The sequence below is a fragment of the Octopus bimaculoides genome, chromosome 27 (genome assembly GCF_046866305.1).
Source record: "Octopus bimaculoides isolate indiv1 chromosome 27, ASM4686630v1, whole genome shotgun sequence".
NCBI lineage: Eukaryota > Metazoa > Mollusca > Cephalopoda > Octopoda > Octopodidae > Octopus > Octopus bimaculoides.
Genome location: NC_142954.1, coordinates 23,301,926 through 23,311,925, shown reverse-complemented (window position 1 = coordinate 23,311,925; position 10,000 = coordinate 23,301,926).

Genomic DNA, 10,000 nt, shown 5'->3' with positions numbered 1-10,000 from the left:
CAAATGGGAAAATATATGGAAAAAAAAACAAAAAAACCCCAAAAAAGAGAAAAGGAGAATTTAGAATTTATTTCCTTTTCTATTTTTTTTTCTCGTTTATTAAGTTATTGGAAGAAGAGAAATTTTAAAGTTCGATATGATTTGTCATCACACACAGATACAAACACACACACACGCTTGAAACATGCACACATACACAGACGTTTGCCTGTACCTATGTATATATATATATATATATATATATATATATATATATATGTATGTATATGCATATAAACATATATGTATATGCACATGAAGATATCTTTATGTATATATTTATATATATATATATATATATATACACACATAAGTATATACTCTAAATATATGTACATATATATATATATGTATGTATGTACGTATAAGCATATAAATATAAATATACCTGTGTGTATATACAAACATATATACATTTATACATATATATATATATATATATATATATATATATGTATGTTTGTGTGTGTGTGTATAAATATATATGAATGTATCGTTAAGAGGAATCCACTAAAGATCTCCATAAACAAGAGTTTAGATTGATGTAATTTAATATAATGTATTTTGTAGACTAACTAAATATAATCAATTCAAGATAGATACGTGCATTAAAATTAACAAACACAGGCACACACACACACACACACAGATATACACATTTATATATATAGATAGATAGATATGCTTATACATAAATATATATATATATATATATATATATATATATATATATATATATATATAATGTATAGCATGTGCAATGGCATTTGTTTAGTATCAGCTCACTCTTATCATTTTTCTATGACATGGATAAAAAAAAACGTTGTTTGAGATTTTCTTCTGATTTTTTTTTTTTTTTTTACATTACTGATTGTTTTTTGTTTGTATATTTTTTTCTTCTTTTTTTTTATCGTTTGACTTCTTCGCCCAGTTTCGCTAGAAAATTCTTTACTCTACGCAACAGACAGAAAAATCAAGAAACTTACGTCTCTATTTGTATTTACATATATATATACACACATGTATATACACACTTGTGTATACAAACATGTATAAAAATCATTTATATATATATATTATTGACGTCATAAGAATTTCATAAACTTTTAAATGACAGTGAAATTATTCTTTTTGGAATAGTGTATTTCGAAGCGCACACACACACTCACACACACACACGAGCATATATATATATATATATATGTGTAGGGGGGTGCTTTGCAAACAACTTGCACATCCAAGTGCTACCAGTCGAGAACTCCACATACCGGAAGCCAGCAAATGTATGGGGTCATCAGAAGAGAATGTGTGCCGTTTCGGGGCCTACCTCTCGACGGCATCAATGTTCACCGGCCTCCCGCACTGATATTAGGCCCCGCTTGCTAGATCAGCTGGTTATCCAAGACTGCTAGCCTTGGCTATGTCAAGATGGATTTTTATGTATTCTTCTTCCCACTTAGATTTTAAATGTTGCCACAATTATAATATGTCTATTCTACTGCAATTTTCTACATTCTTGTGCAGCTGAAGATTGCTCTACATATTGCATTTAATGTAATGCTCGCATTACTTAAATAAATTGAGTAGCATGAAACATGCGTAGTGCAATAATCTTTAAAATCCGTGTTGCTTTTTTTGATCACCTTGTTTTTGGAATTGTTTTTGTATAATACCATACTATATTCTGGTGCCTAAACATAAGTACCACATTCAACTTTGAATCTAAATCTAAATCTTTATATATATATATATATATATATATATATATATATATATATATATATATATATATATATATATATATATGTGTGTGTGTGTGACAAAAAGGCTTTTATATCTTAGACATAGAGTTACCCAAAGTTTCGCATCCGCAAATCCCATTGTGGACAGCTCGTCAGACTCTATATAGAGAGTCTAACGAGCTGTCCATAAGGCATTGGCTTTGTTCACACGAAACCTTAGGTAACTCTATGTCTAAGACATGAAAATTTGTTGTCATAATTACTGCTCTATTCTTTAGAGTATGTTTCTTCCTGGTATATGTTTTTTAATCAACTATATATATATATATATATATATATATATATATATACACATATATTGATGATATATATTATATAAATGTATACATAATACGTGGATACATATCCATACCCATATATTCATGTCTAAATTTCTATATAAGTTATTTATATGTATGTATGTATGTATGTATGTATGTAAACGTATGTATAAATGCAGATATAATGTATGTATATTGGAATGCATACATATATACATATATGTACATATATGTACATATATGTGTGTGTGTGTATGTGTCTATTTGCGTGCGAGTGTATGTATGATTGTATAGTGTCTATATCTGTATATGTCTGTAGTTAACATAAAACAATAGAAGTTTTATGATTTCGCCATTATTTCTTCTCCATATTCGCATGCGCATGTCTCTTTCTTATTTTGATCTCTCCCTCACTGCTCTCTCTCTCTCTCTCTCTCTCTCTCTTTATATATGTGTGTGTGTATGTCGGTATATATATTTATATATATATATGCGAGTAAAAATAAATACAAAAAAAGGGGTTTGTATGATTGTGTATAGAGGAATATATTATTTTGTTTAAAAGAGTTCCAACACTGTCTGTTTTTTATGTTTTATTTATATTCCTGCACATATATGTATATATATATATATATGAAGAGAAAGATTGAAAAAGGTACATGCATATGTATATACACATACGCACATACATGCATACGTATGTTCATGCATACATTCCTAATTGCATGCGCACATACATACATGCATGCATACGTACGCGCATGTATGCAATCACGCAACTGCGTATGCATGGACGCCTGTACGGATGCATGCACTATAGGCGCACATACGAACCATTTGTTTGCCATTGTGAGGGATTTACGATATTTAATCGTTAACGATTTCATCTTTGAAGATGAAGAAGAAGAAGAAGAAACAACGATGACTACAACAATAACAACAATAATACTAACAATAATAAAGAAAGAATTGTAATAATAATGATGGTGGTCGTCGTCGTCGTCGTCGTGGTCGTAGTAGTAGTAGTAGTAAATACTCACAATAAAAACTGAACTGAAGCAGTAAAGTAAACTAGCGTTGTTGTTGTTGTTGTTGTTGTTGTTAATGTTGTTGTTGTTGTTCGTGTTGCTGCTCTTAACTCTCTTATTACGGATGTTGGTATTCTTAATATTGTTGAGTTCCTCATTATTGTTGTTGATATATATATATATACGTCTTTGTATGGATATTATACTTATATATGTATTACATCTTCGTATATATACATTATGCATAGATATATATATATATCCACACACACATATATATATATATATATATATATATTTATATATATTCACGTACACATATATACGCATGTATATGTGTTTTAAATTGATTTGTTTTTTTCTTCCCCGATATTTCCATTCGTTCAATATGTCAACTAAAATAACAGATTTATAGGTAGGGTATGGTGTGTGTGTGTGTGTGTGTGTGTGTGTGTGTGTGTGTGTGTGTGTGTGTGTGTGTGTGTGTGTGTGTGTGTGTGTGTGTACGTGTTTCTGTGTATATGTTTCGGGCCGTAAGTGCATGCTAGCGCTTCTGGCCTTATGAGCAGGAAACGGTATGCATGCGTTTATAAATGTATATATATGAATGTGTGTGTGTGTGTGTGTGTGTGTGTGTGTGTAATTGTGTTTATAAATGCTTACAGATATACGTGTGTGTGTGTGTGTGTGTGTGTGTGTGTGTGTGTGTGTGTGTGAATGTATGACTGTGTGTGTATATGATTCAATCTTTACTTGTGGGTTTGTGTATAAATGCATAGATTACTTCTGCGTACGAGAAGGAGAATGCATGTGCAGGCTTGTATGTGCATGATCGTGTTGCAACACACGATCACCCACATATATGCATGTATGTGTGTAAGCACCCACTACACTCTCTGAGTGGTTGGCGTTAGGAAGGGCATCCAGCTGTAGAAACTCTGCCAAATCAGATTGGAGCCTGGTGTTGCCATCCGGTTTCACCAGTCCTCAGTCAAATCGTCCAACCCATGCTAGCATGGAAAGCGGACGTTAAACGATGATGATGATGATGATGATATATATATATATCCAGGGTAATAAGAAATATTAGAAATTTCTAGTACCAGTGGCCTAGCGTGTAAAAAAAATTTTGTCCATAGACTATATATTATTCATATAAATACAGTGTACATTTAAACACATAAGAGGTATCCATCATAGGATTCCTTGCACGCTAGAAAGAACAGCTAAATTCCAAACCACTATTACGGATAAAACTTCGGAGGGAATGAAAAATAAAAACATTTACCATTTACTTCCTGCACCAAGGTTTCAAACTATTTTCAGCAAAATAAAATAATTTGCTAGGCGAAGTCTTCGTTAGCAGGTACACCCGGATTACATATATATACACGAGGCAATCCAGTATATGTCCCATGCTTATACATTCTAAGCTTTCAAATCTACCGCGCAAGCGCAGCTCCTTGTCGGCAGTAAATAAAAATGCCGGCGTTTCAATTCGAAAATTATGCAGAAAAAATTATCCAACATAAAGCCAAGATATAATTTACACTTAGTTTTTTCAAAAACTAGCGTTGAATTTTTGGACACAAAAGTTAAGTTTTCTGGGGTAGAATATTAACAGAGCCATTTCGCAAGCCAACATCATCCCACATTTACCTCCACCACTGCTCCGATCAACCACATCATATTATTCGGTCAAATCCGAAATGCCAATGTTTGAGGATAAAACGGATTTGTACTGACATAGGGGATTACTGGAAACATGCAAATGCTTTTCTACACCAATATGTCAAACGTGGTTACAGTGAATCGCGATTAAAGGAAATTGCAAATGACATAGGTAAGATTAGCAAAGATAGCCAAACCTTCACGCATAATTTTAGTAAATAAAGTACGATATGTGACTGAATTCCTTCAGGGATTAACTGGCACCGAAATTTTGCTGGCATTTCAAAAGTGTTACATGAAAGTTATCATCATGTTGCTGAAAAATATCTTCGTTTCAAACAGATATTCCCTCAGCCGCCTATTGCAATCTTTAGGCGGAATAGAAATATAAGAAAACTATTAACCTCTACTTCTGACTCCAAGAAAACTATCATTGGAGTATCTGCACGCTGTATCTTGAAAAACAGCCGCAACAGAGGTAAGCCTTGTTCATTGTGCAACGAGTCAAGTGAATTCCATCAGGAGTCATAACAGAAATCTTATGATTTGTACAGAAGGTGGAACACATGAAGATTCCCATTTGGTGTACGCAGCAGAAAGCATCAAACGCAACTTAATTTATGTTGGTTCTACAACAGAACAATGGGCACAGATTCGACGTCAGGTGCAATGAGAGTCGTTCGACAGAACTTGCCGAACACTTTGATCCGATCGTTTGTATTTACATTCAGGGTTCAAATTCGACCGGGGTTGACTTTGCTTTTCATTCTTTCGGGGTCGATAAAATAAGTACCTGCGGTCGACCAAGATCGACTTACCCTGCCATCTTACGTTGGCCTCGTGTCAAAATTTGAAACTAATATTCATGTCATGTGATATGGCTGCGTCAGTAAGCCGACAGTATTTGTCTGTCTTGTTCAATACGACAATGTCCGGTCGGCCAAGCTCAATTACCCTATCAGTCTATAATTAAGGAAATAAAAAAAAATAATCTTCCTAATAATAATAATTATTATTAGTATTATTATTATTAAAACTATTCATCGAAATTTAAGTTGAATTTCTTTCAATATTTACTTCCATTTCTTTTTATTCACTCGCTTCATATTCTTCATCTCAATTAACTTCGTCAGAGAATTAAAACGAAGTCGACCACATACGAAAGACACAGCAAAGTCTAATAAACTATAGTTTAACAACTATTCAGTTGAGTCTCTTCTCCCACATACATATACATAAGCATAAATATATGTGTGTGTGTGGACTCGTGTCTTATATGAAAATGTATTATTACCCCATTAAACCAGGAATATTGTTCAATTTTCTTTCCGTATATATTTTCGTCTTCACAAAAATGCTTTTCTGTCATTCATTCTTTGCGTTATGGCTATGACTTATTTATGCAAATGAGATGCGTCCGTCACCCTTTGGCAATAACATATATTGCAGCTAAAGTACTAACGCTGCATTGTTTCCTATTTGTGGTCTGGTGTTTATGATGTGTACTATACGTGGGCATTGTGGAGGCGCAATGGCCCAGTGGTTAGGGCAGCGGACTCGCGGTCATAGGATCGCGGTTTCGATTCGCAGACCGGGCGTTGTGAGAGTTTATTGAGCGAAAACACCTAAAGCCCCACGAGGCTCCGGCAGGGGATGGTGGCGAACCCTGCTGTACTCTTCCACCACAACTTTCTCTCACTCTTTCCTCCTGTTTCTGTTGTGCCTGTAATTCAAAGGGTCAGCCTTGTCACACTGTGTCACGCTGAATATCCCCGAGAACTACGTTAAGGGTACACGTGTCTGTGGAGTGCTCAGCCACTTGCACGTTAATTTCACGAGCAGGCTGTTCCGTTGATCGGATCAACTGGAAATCTTGACGTCTTAAGCGACGGAGTGCCAACAACAACATATATATATATATATATATATATATACACACACACATACACATTATGTGAATGTGCAGTGTATGTAATATATGTATATATGTAAAAAGGTATGTATGCATACATCCCTGTGTGTGTGTGTGTGTGTGTGTGTGTGTGTGTGTGTGTGTGTGTGTGCTAATATTTATTTTGCTCTTTTTATCTGTTTTAAATATCTTTACTGCATCAGAGATATAAATACACACACGCAAACGTACGCACACTCACACATATATATATACGTCTGTACACACACACACACACATATATATATATATATATATATATATATATATATATATATATTATAGAATCGGTTCATCTTCACGAGAATGTAGAATTTATCTGCCATAAAATCTAATTAAAATCCCTCATTCCGGGTAGATTGTACATTCGACGCCGGTTCAGCAAGATATGACGATTGGCAGTCTCTCATTTATTATCATTGTTTTTGTTTTTTTTGCATTTTTATTGTTTCTTTCATTATTTGTTTCGTTACTTCCTTATATGTTTCATTAATTTTATTATGTTATTATTGTTATACTTGTGTTTTTGTTTTTTGTTCTGTTCTTTATACTTTTCAACCGTCAGTGATCGATATTAATAGTAAATAATGGCGAATTGTATTTCATTATTGGCCGCACGAATGCTGCAGAATGGATGCCGTAATAAATAGTCTTGGAGAATCACGGACAAATTGTCCTTACGGTACTTTCTCAATTTTCTTGAATTCTTTGTTCAAATTCTAAACTGTAACTGGTTTCCATTTTTTTTTTTAATTTCGTACTCCAAGGAATAATGCGATGTAAGACTTCAGGGGAAGAGATAACCCTTTCTACACTAGGCACAAGGCCTTAAATTTTAGGGCAGGAGGTAAGACATATGTGGCTTTTGTGTTTAAATAATGAGTTGTTTGTTACGGTGGAACTCGAAGAGGATAAAGATGTAAGTAATACGATGGAAATATTGGGTTAAGAAAAGCTTCTACTGTATCCGTTGGATAGAGCAACGTGCCCAAGACAACAACGCGTCACCCGGTCCAAAAACTGAAACCGTAGTCTTTCGATCGTTTGTGCAACACGCTAATCACTAAGACATGTGCACTCATGCATAAATCTAGACAGACAGACAGACAGACAGATATCTTTTGTGTTTTACTTGCTTCAGTCATTAGACTGCAGCCATGCTGGGGCATCACCTTGAAAAATTTTTAGTTGAATGAATCGACCCCAGGGCTTATTTTTTTTTAAGCATGGTACTTATTCTATCGTTTTCTTTTTGCCGAACCGCGGAATTACGGGGTCGTAAACACACCAACAGCGGTTGTCAGACGGTGATGGAGAGAAAAAAAGAAGACATGCGGTTAGGAAGCAAATTCTTTCCACACAGCCACGCCTTCGCCTCATATATATACGTGAGTGTGTGAGTGTGTGTATATGTATATATATGTATATACGTACGTGTGTATGTATGTATGTATGTATGTATTTATGTGCCATTCTTCACTGTTCTCAGAGAAAACAATCTTGGTGCTATTGATACAAACAAAATGAGAAATGCTCGAATGGTGGGCATCATATTAGAATAATTTTGGAAACATGAAGAAAAAACTTCAGCATAAATCATACCATTCTTCAATTTATACAAACACCATATGTGGAAATATGGAATCGTTGAGTGCGTTCTTCAATACGTAGAATTCTACAGCGCCCTATTTCGTGTACTATATAAATGCATTTTTGTACATATGTGGGTATATTCATATATATATGTTTGTATGTATGAGTGTATATATGTATACATGTATGTATGTTTGTATATAAGTTTGTATATATATATATATATATATGTATATATGTGTATGCATGTATGTGTATGGATGTATTTAGGTACGTATGTGTACACTGCATGATTTTTGTATGTAAGCATTTATGTTTATATTTATGCATATATATATATGTGTATGTATGTATATATATATATATGTGTGTGCATGTATTTATGCATCTACGTATTTATGTATGCATGTATGTGTGTATGCATATACGTATGTGTAAATGTTTGTAAGCGTGCATATATACTTTATATAAATTTTAACTTAAAAAGATAAGGAAAAATGATAGCAAAATACAAAAAAAAAATTCTCAAAAATTTCTTTATTTTATTTTCCTTTTTACCAATTTTTTTTTATTTCATTTTCGAGAAAAAAATGAAAAATATATGGAAAGCCTTTTCCAGGTTTGCTAAATCCGATTGCTTTGGCTCATGGGATATTTACATATTATATTCTATAGAATAAATTGGCAGAATAAAATGATTGGATTTAACCGTCAAATTATGTGTAAGAATATTTGCCAATTTAAGGAATATGGTAGAATACCGTTTACTGACTGACACGATTTTGTGTTCTTCGTTTTTATGGCTTGTTATATGATTGAATAGCAATCAAATAATATCAACATAATCCCTAAAAAATATATAAAATATATATATATATATATAACATAATTATATAACAGACGTTGCTTGCTTTCTTATATTATTTCTGTGGAAATATTTGCTTATTTATTTATTGAATGTTGCAGTCAATCTTTTCCTGAAGAATTCGAGGTGAATGACGCTAATTCTTCGTGTATATATGCTTTCCTGTCAAACAAAACTAATCTAAACATGCTTTATGGAACGGCTGATATTTGTACATACGTGTAGCTACTTGTTTGATGTTTGCTGCGGGCTGTGTGGTTAAAACGTTCGTTTCGTAAACTACGTGGTCTCGGTTTCAATGCCATTGCACGGTGCCTTTGGCCAATTATACAGGGTGTCCACAAAGTCTGGGTACATTGGGATTAACACATGCTTTAAGAAATTATTATTTCTTATATTTAAATGTTTATGTTATGATTTTGTTTACTCCAGGTACCCAGATTTTGTAGATACCCTGTATATACACTAGTGGGACCCATGTAAACTGCACAGAGCGATAAGGTTGAAGAGAAGCTCTTTAAGATTCGCATTTTTATTTTGTGATTTCACTTCCAGTCATGATAATATATCATACGATTTTAAAATTTCCCTCTGCTAAGCACATATATTTCTTTTTTTCTCTTCATCATCATCATCATTATTATTATTATTATTATCATTATTAAGGCAGTGAGCTGCCAAAGTCGTTAGCACGCTGGACGAAATACTTAGCAGTATTTCGCCCGTCGCTACGTTCTGAGTTCAAATTCTGCCGAGGTCGCCTTTGCCCTTCATCTTTTCGGGGTCGATGA